This window comes from Neomonachus schauinslandi, chromosome 7 (genome assembly GCF_002201575.2).
Source record: "Neomonachus schauinslandi chromosome 7, ASM220157v2, whole genome shotgun sequence".
Classification (NCBI taxonomy): Eukaryota; Metazoa; Chordata; class Mammalia; order Carnivora; family Phocidae; genus Neomonachus; species Neomonachus schauinslandi.
Window position 1 is genome coordinate 83,802,218 of NC_058409.1, and position 18,203 is coordinate 83,820,420.

An 18,203-nucleotide genomic window follows, 5' to 3' on the forward strand; every position below is an offset into this window, starting at 1 on the left:
TCACAAGAGGAAAGTCAGAAAGAACTCAAATACATGGAGGCTAAAGAGCATCCTACTAAAGAATGAATGGGTCAACCAGGAAATTAAAGAAGAATTTAAAAAATTCATGGCAACAAATGAAAATGAAAACACAACTGTTCAAAAGTCTTTGGGATGCAGCAAAGGCAGTCCTAAGAGGAAAGTATATAGCAGTACAAGCCTTTCTCAAGAAACAAGAAGGGTCTCAAATACACAACCTAACCCTACACCTAAAGGAGCTGGAGAAAGAAGAGCAAATAAAGCCTAAACCCAGCAGGAGAAGAGAAATAATAAAGATCAGAGCAGAAATCAATTAAATAGAAACCAAAAGAACAGTAGAACAGATCAATGAAACTAGGAGCTGGTTCTTTGAAAGAATTAACAAGATTGATAAACCCCTGGCCAGACTTACCAAAAAGAAAAGAGAAAGGACCCAAATAAATAAAATCATGAATGAAAGAGGAGAGATCACAACCAACACCAAAGAAATACAAACAATTATAAGAACATATTATGAGCAACTCTATGCCAGCAAATTAGATAATCTGGAAGAAATGGATGCATTCCTAGAGATGTATCAACTACCAAAACTGAACCAGGATGAAACAGAAAACCTGAACAGACCCATAACCACTAAGGAAATTGAAGCAGTCATCAAAAATCTCCCAACAAACAAGTGCCCAGGGCCAGATGGCTTCCCAGGGGAATTCTAACAAACATTTAAAGAAGAATTAATACCTATTCTTCTGAAACTGTTCCAAAAAATAGAAATGGAAGGAAAACTTCCAAGCTCGTTTTATGAGGCCACCATTACCTTGATCCCAAAACCAGACAAAGACCTCATCAAAAAGGAGAATTACAGACCAATATCCTTGATGAACATGGATGCAAAAATTCTCACCAAAATACTAGCCAATAGGATCCAACAGTACATTAAAAGGATTATTCACCACGACCAAATGGGATTTATCCCTGGGCTGCAAGGTTGGTTCAACATCCACAAATCAATCAACGTGATACAATACATTAATAAAAGAAAGAACAAGAACCATATGATCCTATCAATAGATGCAGAAAAAGCATTTGACAAAATACAGCATCCTTTCTTGATTAAAACTCTTCAGAGTATAGGGATCGAGGGTACATACCTCAATATCATAAAAGCCATCTATGAAAAACCTACAGCGAATATCATTCTCAATGGGGAAAAACTGAGAGCTTTCCCCCTAAGGTCAGGAACGCGGCAGGGATGTCCACTATCACCACTGCTATTCAACATAGTATTAGAAGTTCTAGCCACAGCAATCAGACAACAAAAAGAAATAAAAGGCATCCAAATCGGCAAAGAAGAAGTCAAACTCTCACTCTTTGCAGATAATATGATACTTTATGTGGAAAACCCCAAAGACTCTACCCCAAAACTGCTAGAACTCGTACAGGAATTCAGTCAAGTGGCAGGATATAAAATTAACGCACAAAAATCAGTGGCATTCCTATACACCAACAACAAGACAGAAGAAAGATAAATTAAGGAGTCGATCCCATTTACAATTGCACCCAAAACCATAAGATACCTAGGAATAAATCTAACCAAAGGGGCAAAGAATCTGTACTCAGAAAACTATAAAATACTCATGAAAGAAATTGAGGAAGACACAAAGAAATGGAAAAACGTTTCATGCTCATGGATTGGAAGAACAAATATTGTGAAGATGTCAATGCTACCTAGAGCAATCTACACATTCAATGCAATCCCCATCAAAATACCATCCACTTTTTTCAAAGAAATGGAACAAATAATCCTAAAATTTGTATGGAACTAGAAAAGACCCCGCATAGCCAGAGGAATGTTGAAAAAGAAAAGCAAAGCTGGTGGCATCACAATTCCGGACTTCCATTTCTATTACAAAGCTGTCATCATCAAGACAGTATGGTACTGGCATAAAAACAGACACATAGATCAATGGAACAGAATAGAGAGCCCAGAAATGGACGCTCAACTCTACGGTCAACTAATCTTTGACAAAGCAGGAAAGAATGTCCAATGGAAAAAAGACCATTTCCTTACACCACACACAAAAATAGACTCCAAATGGTTGAAAGACCTAAATGTGAGACAGGAGTCCATCAAAATCCTAAAGGAGAACATAGGCAGCAACCTCTTCAACCTCAGCCGCAGCAACTTCTTCCTAGAAACATCGTCAAAGGCAAGGGAAGCAAGGGCAAAAATAAACTATTGGGACTTCATCAAGATAAAAAGCTTTTGCACAGCAAAGGAAACAGTCAACAAAACCGAAAGACAACTGACAGAATGGGAAAAGATATTTGCAAATGACATATCAGATAAAGGGCTAGTATCCAAAATCTATAAAGAACTTATCAAACTCAACACCCAAAGAACAAAGGATCCAATCAAGAAATGGGCAGAAGACATGAACAGACATTTTTCCAAAGAAGACATCCAAATGGCCAACAGACACATGAAAAAGTGCTCACCATTGCTCGGCATCAGGGAAATCCAAATCAAAACCTCAATGAGATACCACCTCACACCAGTCAGAATGGCTAAAATTAACAAGTCAGGAAATGACAGATGTTGGCGGGGATGCGGAAAAAGGGGAACCCTCCTACACTGTTGGTGGGAATGCAAGCTGGTGCAACCACTCTGGAAAACAGTATGGAGGTTCCTCAAAAAGTTGAAGATAGAGCTACCATATGATCCAGCAATTGCACTACTGGGTACTTACCCCAAAGATACAAATGTAGGGATCTGAAGGGGTACGTGCACCCCGATGTTTATAGCAGCAATGTTCACAATAGCCAAACTGTGGAAAGAGCCAAAATGTCCATCGACGGATGAATGGATAAAGAAGATGTGGTATATATATACAATGGAATATTATGCAGCCATCAAAAGGAATGAGCTCTTGCCATTTGCAATGACATGGATGGAACTGGAGGGTGTTATGCTGAGCAAAATAAGTCAATCAGAGAAAGATATGTATCATATGACCTCACTGATATGAGGAATTCTTAATCTCAGGAAACAAACTGAGGGTTGCTGGAGTGGTGGGGGGTGGGAGGGATGGGATGGCTGGGTGATAGACACTGGGGAGGGTATGTGCTATGGTGAGCGCTGTGAATTGTGCAAGACTGTTGAATCACAGATCTGTACCTCTGAAACAAATAATACATTATATGTTAAGAAAAAAAAAAGAAGATAGAGGAGGGGAAGAATGAAGGGGGGGAATCGGAGGGGGAGACGAACCATGAGAGACAATGGACTCTGAAAAACAAACTGAGGGTTCCAGAGGGGAGGGGGGTGGGAGAATGGGTTAGCCTGGTGATGGGTATTAAAGAGGGCACGTTCTGCATGGAGCACTGGGTGTTACGCACAAACAATGAATCATGGAACTCTACATCAAAAACTAATGATGTAATGTATGGTGATTAACATAACAATAAAATTTTAAAAAAATAAATAAATAAAATGGGGATGAAGATGATAATGATGATGATGGTGATGATGATGATGATACCTAAGTCATAAATCTATTGAGATGATCATATGAGGTAATAAAAGTAATCACTTAAAGCAATGCCTGGAATATGGTAAATACATAGTATATACTAGCTTATGATGATGATGATGATGATACTCAGTTTTCAACCCACTAAGTGCTACAGTTCTAAATGTTTAGTATTAATAAAGTCTTAGAAATTTTGATATCTTTTTTGAATTTAACTGATATTCAAGTGTTCGGGGAAAAGTTGATGATTGTGATACAAAAGCTCACAAATTCCAGGATGGACTATGGGTACTATGTATATCGCCACTGACAATTCATTGCATTGATCATAATCCAGGCTGAGAAATATTAGTTGTTGTTGTTGTTGTTGTTTATTCCCCTTAAGTGCCTCCTTATTTGGCCATTTGGCTGCCACTTCAGTTTGGGCAGAATGAGAAAAAGAACAGCAAACAACACACTGTGGGAAAGAAAAGTGAATAAGATAAAGTGGGTTTGTTGGATTATTTAAGAAGTTCAAAGCTCAATATTTCAATTTCATATAAATAAGCTGAATCTGTGAATCATATTAATCTCACTCTGAGTTTTAATATTCTTTCAAGTTATCTCTCTAAAAGCGGACATAAATTGAAATCCAGACTTTATCTGGGAATGATGGAAAATTGGTGCTTTACTTAAAAACTTACAGACTATAAGCTACTTGTGTTCAGAGACTGGGTATTACTCATTTAATAAGTATTAGGTACTCCATTTAAATGACTTCCCAGACACAGAGCAATAATCTAAGCGGTATAGATTCACAGAAAGGCAAAATAAATATCTACTGCTAAGGCCAGAAAAGATGAGGAATGAATCTTGAGTTGTGCTCTAGAGGATGGGTAAGATTTAGATACTTGTAGAGATATGGAGATGGAATTTTTTTTAAAGATTTTTTATTTATTTATTTGACAGAGAGAGACACAGCAAGAGAAGGAACACAAGTAGGGAGAGTGGGAGAGGGAGAAGCAGGGTTCCCACTGAGAAGGGAGCCCGACGCAGGGCTCGATCCCAGGACCCTGGGATCATGACCTGAGCCGAAGGCAGACACTTAACGACTGAGCCACCCAGACGCACCTGGAGATGGAATTTGAGGTCTTGAGACCAGAATAGGCAAAAGATCTGAGTGAAGCCTAGGAGAAGTCTGCGATGTTATAGGGGTGAGGTGATGAGCAGATACTGAGATTCTGGGTCTAATATTACAGACAAGTTTACAGGTAAGTCAGAGGTGTTCAAACAAGTGAATAATTACATGAAATAAACTCTAAGATAATCCATTTGGTTAACTGCACAAGCAAGAAATTGAAGACATGGAGTCTAAGAATAAAAATCTTATCAAAAATATGATATTTTAAAGGCTTTGGATAGGATAGAAAGGGAGGGGTAGAGAGTTTACAGGAGGAAATGGAGAAACATATTGATTAAATATAGGCTATCAGAGAGTAGGAAGAAAGGAGTATCTTTGTATCCTTTGTATCCTTGTGTCTTTGGGGTAAATACCCAGTAGTTTCCTTTGCTGTGTAGAAGCTTTTTATCTTAATGAAGTACCAATAGTTCATTTTTGCTTTTGTTTCCTTTGCCTTTGGGACATGTCTAGCAAGAAGTTGCTGCTGCCAACGTCGAAGAGGTTGCTGCCTGTGTTCTCGTCTAAGATTTTCCCGTCTCACATTTAGGTCTTTCATCCATTTTGAGTTTAACTTTGTGCATGGTGTAAGAAAATGGTCCAGTTTCATTCTTCTACATGTGGCTGTCCAATGATGATTTTTTTTTATTCTTATGTTAATCCCCATACATTACATCATTAGTTTTAGATGAAGTGTTCCATGATTCATTGTTTGTACCAATGATGATTTTTAATGAGGTTTATCCTTAATTCTTTTAAGAAGATGGGTCCTCTGTTTCTAAATTTATCAAGACATTTTAGTTGATGGATATTTTCTGTCTGTAGGAATTCTTGGATCAGTATTTCCATTTGCTTATTATTTGAGACAAAAAGCACTTACTTTAATTAGTCAAAATCTATCTCATTTACATTTCAAATGGTCTTTCTTTGAGTTATCTGAAAAAGTTTCTGTTCACCTTATCCATCTTATTAATTGAGGTATCTTAGTTTCTGGTCTTAATACCCTTCTCAGGCTATGGCTACTGCACCTGTCCATTTACCATCAAAATTGGGCAAGAGAGTATGAAGAGGAATTCAGGTGGATTATCTAGCTGCAAAACATATTCTTCCCTGTTCTCATTGTGTAAAAGCACTTCTACTTCAATATTTCAGTGTCAATTGCCTCTGCTTGCATGGGGTCTCCTTTAACTGCCAAAATTCTTGGTTGGCCCTGAAGTGTCATTGAGGCATTGGGTCTGAATCTTACTCTGAAATAATTCAGGGAAAAATATTCTTTTTTTCTCTTTTCTATTCTGTAAAGTTGTAATTGTTTCATATATACAGGTAGATTGATAGTTATATACATGTACATATATGTGTGTGTATATATTGATATTAACTATTAATAATTGATATTAAAATCAAATATGCATGTCTTGCAGCCTTCTTTATCTTCTGAGAGTTTGTTTAAATTGTTATTTCTCCCTTAATATTTGTGTAAGCTTATTCTTTTTTTCCTTAATATTTGTATAAAATTGTTATTATGTGATAGAATTCACCAGTAAAACTATCTGAGCCTGGAAGTTACTTCTGAGTAAGGTTATTGGTTTTGAATTCAATTCCTTTCTTTTTTCTCCACTGAATTCAATTTTTTAAAAATTGGTATATAGCTATTTAAATTATATATCTCCTATTGTGTCAGTTTTGGTAATTGTTTCTCAAGAAATATGTCCAATTCATCTTAGTTTTCAAATATTTATATTTTAAATTTCTGCAATGATATCCTTTTATTCATTCATATTTCTTATTTTTACCTTTTCTCTGTGTTAGTGAAGTTTCAATCACAAAACAAAACCACTATGAATATTATAGAATAAGTGACTTATTCCCCAAGGCAATCATAGGAGATTAGAAAAATAAGAGTCCCAAAAGGTCTATTAATGGGTCAGAGAAAGCTCATTAAGCAGCTGAGTCCACCCTCCTGAAGAACTGTCATAATTAGACAATTTGGAGCTGGCAAGAGAATTTAGGGAGTCAGGAACTTCTAGCTGCCAGATCTGATGACCCTCAGAAAGTAATGGTTGCTGCTTCACTTCTGTCTTCCAAATTTTGTGCAAAATTCTCAGATGGCCAACTCTAACTCAAAGCCATATATGGAAAGAAATTATAGGAAATGTTACCACCTGGATTTATAGGCATTAATGATCCTATTGCCAGTGGCAAATGGAATACTAATAGTCCATTGCATGCAGTAGTAAAATAGTGACTTAAATTATTACCTACATTTGCCCATGATCAAATGACTATCGATTGCAGCTTCAGGTGGCTGAATTATTGTTCCCATCGGGTATTTTTTTTATTTTTATTGAGAGAGAGACAGAGTGGGGGGGGGGAGGCAGAGAGAGATGGAGAGAATCTCAAGCAGACTCTGAGCTTAGCACAGAGCCTGATGTGGAGCTTGATCTCAGGACCCCGAGATCATGACCGGAGCCAAAACCAATAGTCAAACACTCAACTGACTGAGCCACCCAGATGCCCCCCATCAGATATTTTAATGGATATAAGAAATATAGTAGGGTTGGTTGATGATTTCTAAATGCTTGTGAGAACTTGAAAAAAGAAAATTATATTCTCAGGACTTTATATTTCCAGACTCTACTCTTGCTACTTGTCTCCCCTCTCTATATCCACACCTATAGCTTCATGAGGAGCTCTGTGATCTGAGAAAAAAAAACTTCAAGACAGGTTATAGATGGTTCTGGATTATATGCTGGCTTTTCCTGATGTGGACAGTTATGGCATGTGGAAGAACTCTTCCAAATAAGTACAGATTGTAAACATATTTGTCCCATGCAAATGCTCACCAAATACTCATTTTAGCAAAGATGAATCTTAATAACCTGACAAGATGGACAAGATGGTCTGTTTTGTATATATAAATCAGGCTCATTCCCAAGCCATCCCTGTACTTGATAAGTGAGCTCATAGATAAATTGGCCATGCAAGCAGGGTTAGGAGTTATGCACAGACTCATCAAATGATTTTCCACTCACTAAGCGTGTCTGGTTAGAGCCACATTGACTGGCTGCCAATACCAGAGATCAACATTGCATCATTCACTATGGGAACCAGTCAGTAACCAGCCAGTTACCAGTGGCAGATTAATTACATTAGACCATTGTCATCATAAAAAGGGGGGGCAGTACTTTGCTCTCACTGGAGTGAATATTTACTCTGGGAAGTATTTGCCTTCCCTGACCACATTATTTCTCCCAAAACCACCATCCACATTTCTACAGAATGTCTACTGTTCCACACAGAATTCCTTCTAACCATGGAACTCATATTTCAGCAACTGCAATATGGCAATCAGCCCATGCTAAGGGAACTTATTTGTCTTACCATGTTCCCTGTCACTCTAAACCAGATGACCTGAGTCAACAGCGAAACTTACCTTTAATGTTACATTACTCATCTGAAGGTAGCCCCATCTTACTTCTCTGGCTGATTATGAGATTTTTTTCTCTTTATTTTTTTTTGTTTTCAGCAATTCCACGTTATATTTCTAGGTGTGGATTTCTTTTTATTTGCTTTGCTCTTTATTTTTGGCCTCGAATTTGCATACTGATATCTTCCATCATTATTAGGAATTCAACAGCCATTATTTCTTTAAATATTGCCTCTTCGCCGTACAATTTCTCCTATACCTCTTGGACTTCAATTAAATATATATTAGATCTTTATATTTTATATTCTATGGTTTTTGCTCTCCCTCTTCTATTTTCTATCTTTTTTTCTCTCATTACTGCATCTTCCATAGTGTCTCCTGACTCTGTTGTTGTTTTGCTATTGTTGGTATTCCTCATGTATTTCTGAGAGTCATCTTAAATCTATGATGGAATAAAGTGGAATAAAGCACATAATCACATTTCCTTGTTTCACAATATCTTCCAAATTATTATTGCTTTCCCCTGTATTTCTGTGAATTTTAACTGAAAAGAAAAGAAGATAAAAAGGACAAAATGGCAGCAGCTTAAAAGACGGCAGTGTCAGCTTACTCATACACATAAGTATGTGAAGAAAAGCAAAACAGATCAAAAATGACAAAAAGGAAGCAGTAACTTGACATATGGTAATGTTATCTTACTCATCACTATGAGTAGGGCAGGAAAATTTTTAAAAAAATAAAGATCAGAAGGCACTAAAAAGGAAGGAAAAACTGGAAACACAGCAATTTTATCTTACTCAGTGTATAGTGAGTGATACAGATTTTACATAATTGTTCTACAGTAATTGAGTCAGAAAAAATATTAAAATGGGTGTTTTGTTTTTAAATTTCTACTCACAATTACAGTATCTGTGATGGTTTATGTTGTGCACTTCTCATTTCCTGCCAAGTGCTTATTTGAATCATCGACAATTTACTGCTATCTTCAACAATAGGAGTACGCAGGTGATAGCACACTGAGGAGAGTGTATAATGATATAAACATATTCAACAGATAATAATGATGTAAGAACATGTATTTTTTTAAATTATTATATCAGATACTTCACCTTAATGATCAGTAACATGCCTGAGGTATGTTTTCATGAGCACTGAGAAAAAAAAGCTTTCTTCGTCACCTTGCCTTCAGCATCTTCCCCTCATATTAAAGCAAATAGTATAGTGGTTAAATGTTGTAGTTTTTAGGCTGACTGAAATGGGTAGATGTTTAAATCTATTGTTTACTATCCATGTTATTTCACCTCTTTGAGCTCTAACTTCTTAACTGGCAAAATGAAAATAAAATCTTCACTTATGTTATAGATTTCACTGTGTTCCCCTAGTGAGAAAACACACATACAGCACTTAGCAAGAGTTCTTGACCCCTACTAAATGTCACAATAATTATAAGCTGCCACTATAATCTCCTGCAGGGGCTGGCTGCCAGGTAAGGATAGACCTGTATGAAAGGAAAAATTGAATTTTACTCAAGGTAAAGGAGACTAGGGAGCACAAGGACTTCCAAGGTTACAAATGTTATGAAGTCCCTGAATATCTAAAGATGTCACATGCCCAGGGTTACAAGAGGACCTAGTCCTACCTCACACCATACCCGAATCTTTTCCCAAACCCAACGATTTCATTCAGGGCTGCATAATACTTGAGCTTCCACATAAAACAAAAACAAAACAAAACAAATGATCATAGGGGAAAAGAAGAGAGGCAAACCAAATAACAGACTTTTAACCGTAGAAAACAAACTGATAGTTACAGGCGGGCGGGGTGGGGGCGATGCGGAGATGGGTTAAATAGGTGATGGTATTAAGGAGGGCACTTATTATGTTGAGCACCAGGTGTTGCATGCAAGTGTTGAATGACTAAATTGTATACCTGAAACTGATATTACACTGTAGGTTAACTAACTGGACTTTAAATAAAATCATTTAAAAAAGGAAGCATGTAAAAAGAGCCATATACTTTAAAAAAAATAGAAGAGAGCAGGATATAGGAGAAATTCTGGAAAAGAGGCAAGTGGATAAAATTAGGACTGATTCTATAAGAGGATGGAAAACAATACAGAACAAAAACATTTCAAGACTTTCTGCTGATAGAGGAAAATAATGACAATGATTCAAGATTGGGTATTAAAATCCATGGACAAAATTAGGGTAGAGTTAGGTTGTATGCATTTATAAGAGGGTGTATAAGAAAGAAATAAGGATATACAGTCAGCTCTAGGCTTGTTAATAAGAGTGCCTGTTTTTCCTGTAATTTGAGGAACTAATGTAAAAGATCATAATAAACACAATAGCTACGCAGATTATTGAATAATATATCATCTCACTGTGGCCCTTCTATTTATCAATAAAGAAGGCTCCATACAGGCATAGGAATAATAAAAGTAATATCAAGGAAATTGTGATAGAATTTCTGGTTCATTAACTATTTTGAATAGCTGGGTCAAGTTTAGATCTATCCCAATCTGCCCCAGAGTCAAGATGACTGCAAGTTAATGGTTTTCAACATAAGGTTTAAATAAGGAATTAAAGTTTAAGTCTATAGAAATCCTCAAAATAGATTATTTACTTGAGCCAGTTAATGGAAATGTTGCTAAATATAAAGTTTGAATCTTTATTTTAAAGATTTATTTTAGAGATAGAAAGAGAGAGAAAGAGCAGGGGGAAGGGGCAGATGGAGAGGGTGAGAGAGAGTCTTAAGCAGACTTCTCACTGAGTGAGGACCCTAACACAGGGCATGGAGCCCCACATGGGACTCAATCTCACCACCCTTAGATCATGACCTGAGCCAAAACCAAGAGTTGGATGCTTAACCAACTGCACCACCCAGTAGCCCCTAAAACTTTGAGTCTTTTAAAAGCTTTTTAAGTTAATATAAGTAAAGAATAAATATCTCCTATCAGAGAAACTCTCAGCAAATAGAAATTTTTAAAAAATGATTATAGCCATGCAATCTAAGGATTTTTTCTCTTCACTAGATTAACATCTTATCTCCAAACTTCTTAATATTCACATATTTCAAATTTATAAAAAGTAAATTATATGTGTGGAGGCAAGAGTATTATACATTTGTAGGTAGTGGAAATGACCATGTATTTACATTGAATCCCCCAAAATATTTCACCATCAAAATAGAGGCTTCATGGCATGCCTGGGTGGCTCAATCAGTTAAGCATCTGCCTTCGGCTCAGGTCATGATCCCAGAGTTCTGGGATCTGCTCAGTGGAAGGCTGGCTTCTCCCTCTGCCTGCCACTCCCCCTGCTTGTGCTCTCTCTCTCCCTCTCTGTCAAATAAATAAAATCTTTTTAAAAAAAATAAAGTTTCTAAAAGACTAGATCTTAAATGTTTTCACCACGAAAAAAGAAATAATAACTATGTGAGGTCATGGAGGTATTAGCTAAGAGTATGGTGGTAATCATATTGCAATATATAAATGTAGCAAAAAATATGTTGTACACTTTAAACTTACACAATGTTATGTCAATTATATATCTATTTTTTAAAAATCTCCAAATCATAAAAAAGATCAGTAAAATTTGAAATTTCTATATGACAAACAATACCATAAACAAAACAAAAAAGCAAGCCATGGGATGCCTGGATGGCTCAGTTGGTTAAGCGGCCAACTCTTGATTTCAGCTCAGGTCATGATCTCAGGGTTGTGAGATCAAGTCCCATGTCGAGCTCTGTGCTGGGCATGGAGCCTGCTTAAGATTCTCTTTCTGTCTCTGACCATCCCCACCCCCTCTCTCTGTCTCTCCGTTTCTAAAAAAAAAAAAAAGAAGAAGCAAGCCACTGACTAGAACAAGATATTTAAAAATATGTAACTGCCAATGAATTAGTATTAAAGTACATTTTTTAGAAAAAATAATGAAAAGCAAGCAATCTAAAGAAAATGATCAAAATATGTGAAATGTAATTCACAATAAACAAAAGCCAAATGGCCAATGAAGATTTTCAAACACAGTCACAAAAATCACAACCACACTGAAGTTCTATTCCACATCAATCAGAATTGACAAAAATGAATAAATCTAATAACAAATATCAGTTAAGTATGTGAAGAAACAGATTCCCATATCCTGATGACAGAAATGTAAGTTGGTGGGGTGCCTGGTTAAGCATCTGCCTTCAGCTCAGGTCATGATCCCAGAGTCCTGGGATCAAGTCCCACATCGGGCTCCCTGCTCAGCGGGAAGCCTGCTTCTCCCCCTGCTTTCCCCCCTGCTCATGCTTTCTCTCTCTCTCTCAAATAAATAAATAAAATCTTTAAAAAAGAAAAAAAAAAGAAATGTAAGTTGGTATAAACCCTTTGGAGAATTATTTGGTTATACTTATTAAAGTTAGTATGTGCATACCCTATGATCTAGCAATTCTGCTACTATGTATCTGAACTTAGAAAAATCCTCACAAAGAAAATATTTACTAGGATATTCATAGCAACGCTGTTCATAATAGCCAAAAAAAATTGATAAATCCTATCTGTCCTTCCATAGGGTACAGAATAAACTTTTTTTTTTTACAGTGGAAAACTATGCAGTAGTTTAAATATATTAAATGATTCTACATGTATCACCATGAGTAGCTCTCTCAAAGTAATTTTGATTTTAAAAGTCAAATTGCTGAAATAAGCAGTATAATACCATTTTTAAAATTCTTGATTCAAAAAATAATTTCTTTGCCTTGTTTACAAAGACAAATATTTACAGTTATTGTTCAAAAACATGCAAAGCCATGAACTATGATATCAGGGTGGTAATAAAGTTGTGAGGCACAGCAAAGGAGAACATGTATTGTTAACATGTAATTTATTAAAAAGAAATCTGAAGCAAATATGTCAACATATTAATAGTTAATTTAAGCATTAGCTGTATATTTGCTAAATATATTAGCTTCTGCATTTATACTTTGTCATATGTTCATAATTTATTCTCAAATAAACATTAGAAAGATTGTGCAACAAAAGAGTCAAATTCTTGACCCAAAAGATCTTTCTGGAATCATAGAACCTAAAGAAAATGTGTTGTTCTCTTTAATCTATGAAGAGGAGAGATACGCGGGCTTAGAAAAAAAACTGATAGGTAATGGAAGGGGATTAAAAATCCACTGACAGCCTTGCTACTTTGACATATTAGTAACTAATGTGCTGAGCTTCCTTGCAACTTGCTCAGGCATTTCACAGTTTACTTGTTCCTTTGGGTATCTTTTCATACTTATGTGCTCTTAAGCATTTCTAAGGCAACATAGAATTCTATTTTAAATTTTTTAATTTGAGTATTGTTGATACCCAATGTTACATTAGTTTCAGGTGTACAACATAGTGATTCAACTTCTCTATAAATCATGCTATGCTCACCACAAGTATGTTTCAAATTTTAAAAAAAGAGCTAAATGGATGAAAACATTATCTCTATGGGTACGCTCTGCAAATCTGAAAGCCACAGTGAAGTAAATCTTCACCTGTTGCCTGCAGGTGAGAGCTGTCTAAAACTGTCACAGTTTTAGAAAATGTCTGTTTCTAGAGATGTTAGTGCCTTAGACTCCTGTAACCTGTTGGTTGACATAGGCCACCAATATACTTGTGATAATATTTAAACATAAAATAAAAAGCAAAGAAAAAATTTTAAATGACTTCATAGATCTCAAAAATCAAATGCAAGAAGAAATCGAAGAAACGTGAATGTTTTAAATCATGAAAATGTAAAAAGTATATGTAACTGAGAAGTCAGGTAGAGGAGGAGTCAGCTGTTACATCTAAAGTAGCAATGCCAACAGAAGTATGTTAGCCACATGTGTAATTTTAGATTTTCTAGTAACCACATTAAAAAGAAACTGGTGAAATTAATTTTAGTGATATATTTTATTTAGCCCAATATATCCAAAATATTATCATTTCAGACCATATGATCAATATAAAAACTATGAATGAGTTATTTCACATTTCTTCTGAAACTCTGAAATCAAATGTGAATTTTGCACTTAGAGCACATCACTAGACACATTTCAAATGCTTACCAGCTACCTGTGGCTAGTGGCTGTTTACTGTATACATAACTATATAACTGTCTGAAAGATTACCTCAGGAAATCAAGGATTAAACATATTATGACAATTATAAAAACAAACACTAGAAGATCTAAAAAATGGAAATTGGACATGTAATATTTTTACCTAGTTGTTGAGCTTTTGTATTAAATTGACGTTCTTACTAAATACTTATCCAGTATAATATGTGTATGAGAAACTTTCATTTATTTTGATGATGCTTTTTTTCTGAATAGTTTCTTTGGCTATTTTAAGATAATATCTGTATTTGAGGGGGGTGTCAAACATTCAAGAACTTATGGAACACATGACATCATAAACTACATTCATTACATTTAAAATGGGTGTATTTCATTACATATAAATAATATCTTATTTGAAAAAGTGCTTTAAAATATAAAGAAAATAGAAAAAGAATTGACACCTTTAAAACACTAATATACCTCTTTAAGATCTTTTGCATTTGTTGTTTCTTATGCCTAGAACATGTTGCTCCCACTTTCTTCTGGTTTTTACTCAAATGTAACCTTTATATAAAGCCTTCCTTGGCTACCTAATCTAAAATGGCCAATGCTCCTACAAGCCCTATCCTTACATGCCTTATTTCTTAATTACCTACTATTTCCATTTAACATACTACATATTGTGTTATTTATCTCAAGTATTGTTTGCTGTCCCTCAAGAATGTAATGTCTATAAGGGCAGGGATTTTATTTTTGGCCAATTAGCCTACTCTCCTAGCTCCAGAGTCTAGAATTGTGTCCTGTATCTGATACTGAATATATATATGTTGAAATTGTGAATGAATTCACACAGTTTTTCTATTACTCTATTTTAATAATTCATTTATTCATTCAACAAAACTTAATTATGTCCCTTTTAAGCATTGTACTAAGCACTGGAAAGTTGGGGCTTGGATGCAAATATAAGAATAATTTATTTATTATTTATTATTTATTTATTTATTTATTTTTTAAAGAAAGGCAGACTGCCACATGCAGCACCTCATTTGGATGTGTCTGGAGTCTTGGAAGCTTGACTACCCTACGTTCTCCTACAAATGGACCTTGACAGCTTGTTTGGAGGTCTAGCAGGAGAGCGCAGCTACTCGTATATGCTTGACCGAAGAACGGTCCTCCTCTATCGGGGAAGGTCGTCCTCTTCGACCGAGCATGCAGCTTCGGGAGGGACGCACATGGAGCAATGAGGGAGAAAGGAGACACCCGCCTAGCCAGCCAGATCAGCCGAATCAACCTGGCGATCAATGGGGTGACAGATGTCGCAGCCAGATCGCCCTCACATCCAAATATAAGAATAATTTAAACCAGGGGTTGGAAATCTATAGTTCACTGGCCAAATCCAGCCTGTAACCTGATTTTATAAATAAAGTGTTATTGAAACATAGCCACACTAAGTCATTTATGTGTTGTCTATGGCTGCTTTCACACTACAATAGCAGAGTTGAGTAGCTATGACTGAGACCAGACAGTAAGGCCCTCAAAGCTGAAAATATTTTTCAGCAAAAAATATTTGCAAAGAGGATAATTCACTTCAACTTCTAGTCTTTCTGTTTGCAGATCAAATTTTGAAGGCCCTGATTACTGTGATAGCATTTTTAGCAAATAAATATCTGGGGTTTACTATGAAATGAAGCTTTGAATACATCAAACTAGAAGTCACATACTTTCTTGCTGACTTTATTCTAACTGAATATATAGTCGAACATTTCTTTTGATGTATATTTTTTTAAATGTTTTATTATGTACTTTGCATTGAGCACTTCAGAAAAGAAAATTATTACAGTGATTTCAAAATGCAATTTCTGGATTCAATAAATATCCTTTATAACTACAACCAATCAATATCTAGAATTGTATGTAGACCCTATGTCAGCTAACAGGTAAAATAACTATATTAATCTCAGGGATGAGAAACATGCATGATCACTTAAGTCACTTTGCCACCGCATTTTTTTAAAAACATGATTCACATTAGTTTCAAGTACATATACAACCATTGCAAGAGTTGAATTAGACCACTGAGGTTAACACCTTAAAACTATGTAGGATTATGATCTTTGTTCCCTTAAAAGAAAATTCAGTTTAGTGCAAAGAAATTCTAGAAGAAACTTTCAGGACCCTTGATCAGAAGCTTCGGTACTTTGCTGTACTACTCTGGTGTACATTAAAGTTCAAGAAAGGCCAAGAAAGAATGGTTCCTCTTCCCATTGAAGACACAATCCAAAGAATATGTGAACTAGCATTCTATAAACTAGCTAGCCATCAAGAGTTATCAATATAGGACACTTTATGTGTGTGAGTACATTTAAAAGCCTTAGCCAATGTTACAAAAAGAAAACATTTAGAGTATTATTTATGAATACAAGCATAATTGGTGTTTTGTCTTCTATAAAAAATCATCTTTGAAATGCTAGAAGTGAGTTCCACCTGTGGCTCTTTCCTGATGTGAGAAGCTATGGGTACACATGGGATGATCTACTGATTTACCTTCTCAAAGTATTCTTTGGAAGCAGTTGGATGTGGCTTGATTGTAGGAGAATCTGGGGTCCAGTTTGCTGGGCAGACTTCTCTATGGGTTTCCACAAAGTGGAACACCTTCACCAGGCGGGGGGTCTCTTCCACACTTAGGCCCACGGGGAGATCATTGACACTCAAATGCTTGATGATTCCACTGGGGTCAATGATGAAGAGACCTCTTAGAGCAACACCCAGGTCTTCTAACAGCATGCCATAGTCTCAGGAAATCTGTTTAGTCAAATCTGACAAGAGTGCGATGTTCATGTGGCCCAAACCACCATTCTTCCTTACTGTGTTGATCCAGGCAAGACAGATGAAGTGGGAATCCACTGAAACCACAGCTTCACAGTTCACATCATGAAATTCGTTGGCTTTGTCACTAAAAGCACCAATTTCTGTAGGACACACAAAGGTGCAGTCCAAAGGATAGAAGAAAAGCACCAAGTATTTCCTCCTAAAGTCACCAAGGCTTAGGTCTTTGAACTCCCCATTGATAATGGTGGTGACCTTAAAATAGGGCACATGCTGGGTGACGGCAGGAGCACGGTATGAGGAACTGGTGTTAAAAGTGAATTTTGCTTGACCAGAACCAGACTACAATACATTTGTCAGCAGGTTCTTCAGAAAGCAGCAGGTCTAAGGGCTGCAGAGGCCTTACTTATAATGTAAAAAGAAATGCCCTGACTTTCATATTCAAACATTCGAACTGTCTACCGTTGAAAATCTTTCTGGGGTGCCTGGGTGGCTCGGTCGTTAAGCATCTGCCTTCGGCTCAGGTCATGATCCCAGGGTCCTGGGATCGAGCCCAGCGTAGGGCTCCCTGCTCAGGGGGAAGCCTGCTTCTCCCTCTCCCACTCCTCCCTGCTTGTGTTCCCTCTCTCACTGTGTCTCTCTCTGTCAAATAAATAAATAAAATCTTTAAAAAAAAATCTTTCTGTACAGGAATTTGAGGGGCAAACTGCATTTGCAAGGTAATAAAGAATCCCCCCTTCAAGTGTTTATTTCCATCATGTAACAGCTCCCATTTTACTATTACCCTCCTCCTCTTTGGTTTGTGTGTGTGTGTGTGTGTGTGCTTCCTCATGAAAACTTAAGAATGAATCGGTTGTTAGGCAACATACCGGATGAATGAACATCGGTTTACGTCCAGCCAGTTGTCCCCATCATTAAGTGAGAAAAATGATCCTGGCATTGGTGGTGGTGGTGAATCAGCCAGTTAACTGGAGCTCTGACTAAACAGTGATCTGAAACTCACTATGTGCATATACACAATCTTTTTGCTCAACAAAAAGTTTTGCAAAAGAAACATTATTTTTCATTTTCAAAAGAAAGCTACATCTTTTTGAGTAGTAGGAGGAACCCATTTAAATCCACAGATGGTATGAATCATTCAGGCTTTCTTTTTACAAGCTAGTGTAAAGAATAAGTAAAGT

General features: G+C 36.3%; 1 pseudogene; it reads right to left on the reverse strand.

The window, feature by feature from the left end:
* Positions 1 to 16,697: 16,697 nt before the first annotated feature.
* On the reverse strand, positions 16,698 to 17,471 carry LOC110585596 (annotated as a pseudogene).
* Positions 17,472 to 18,203: the final 732 nt, after the last annotated feature.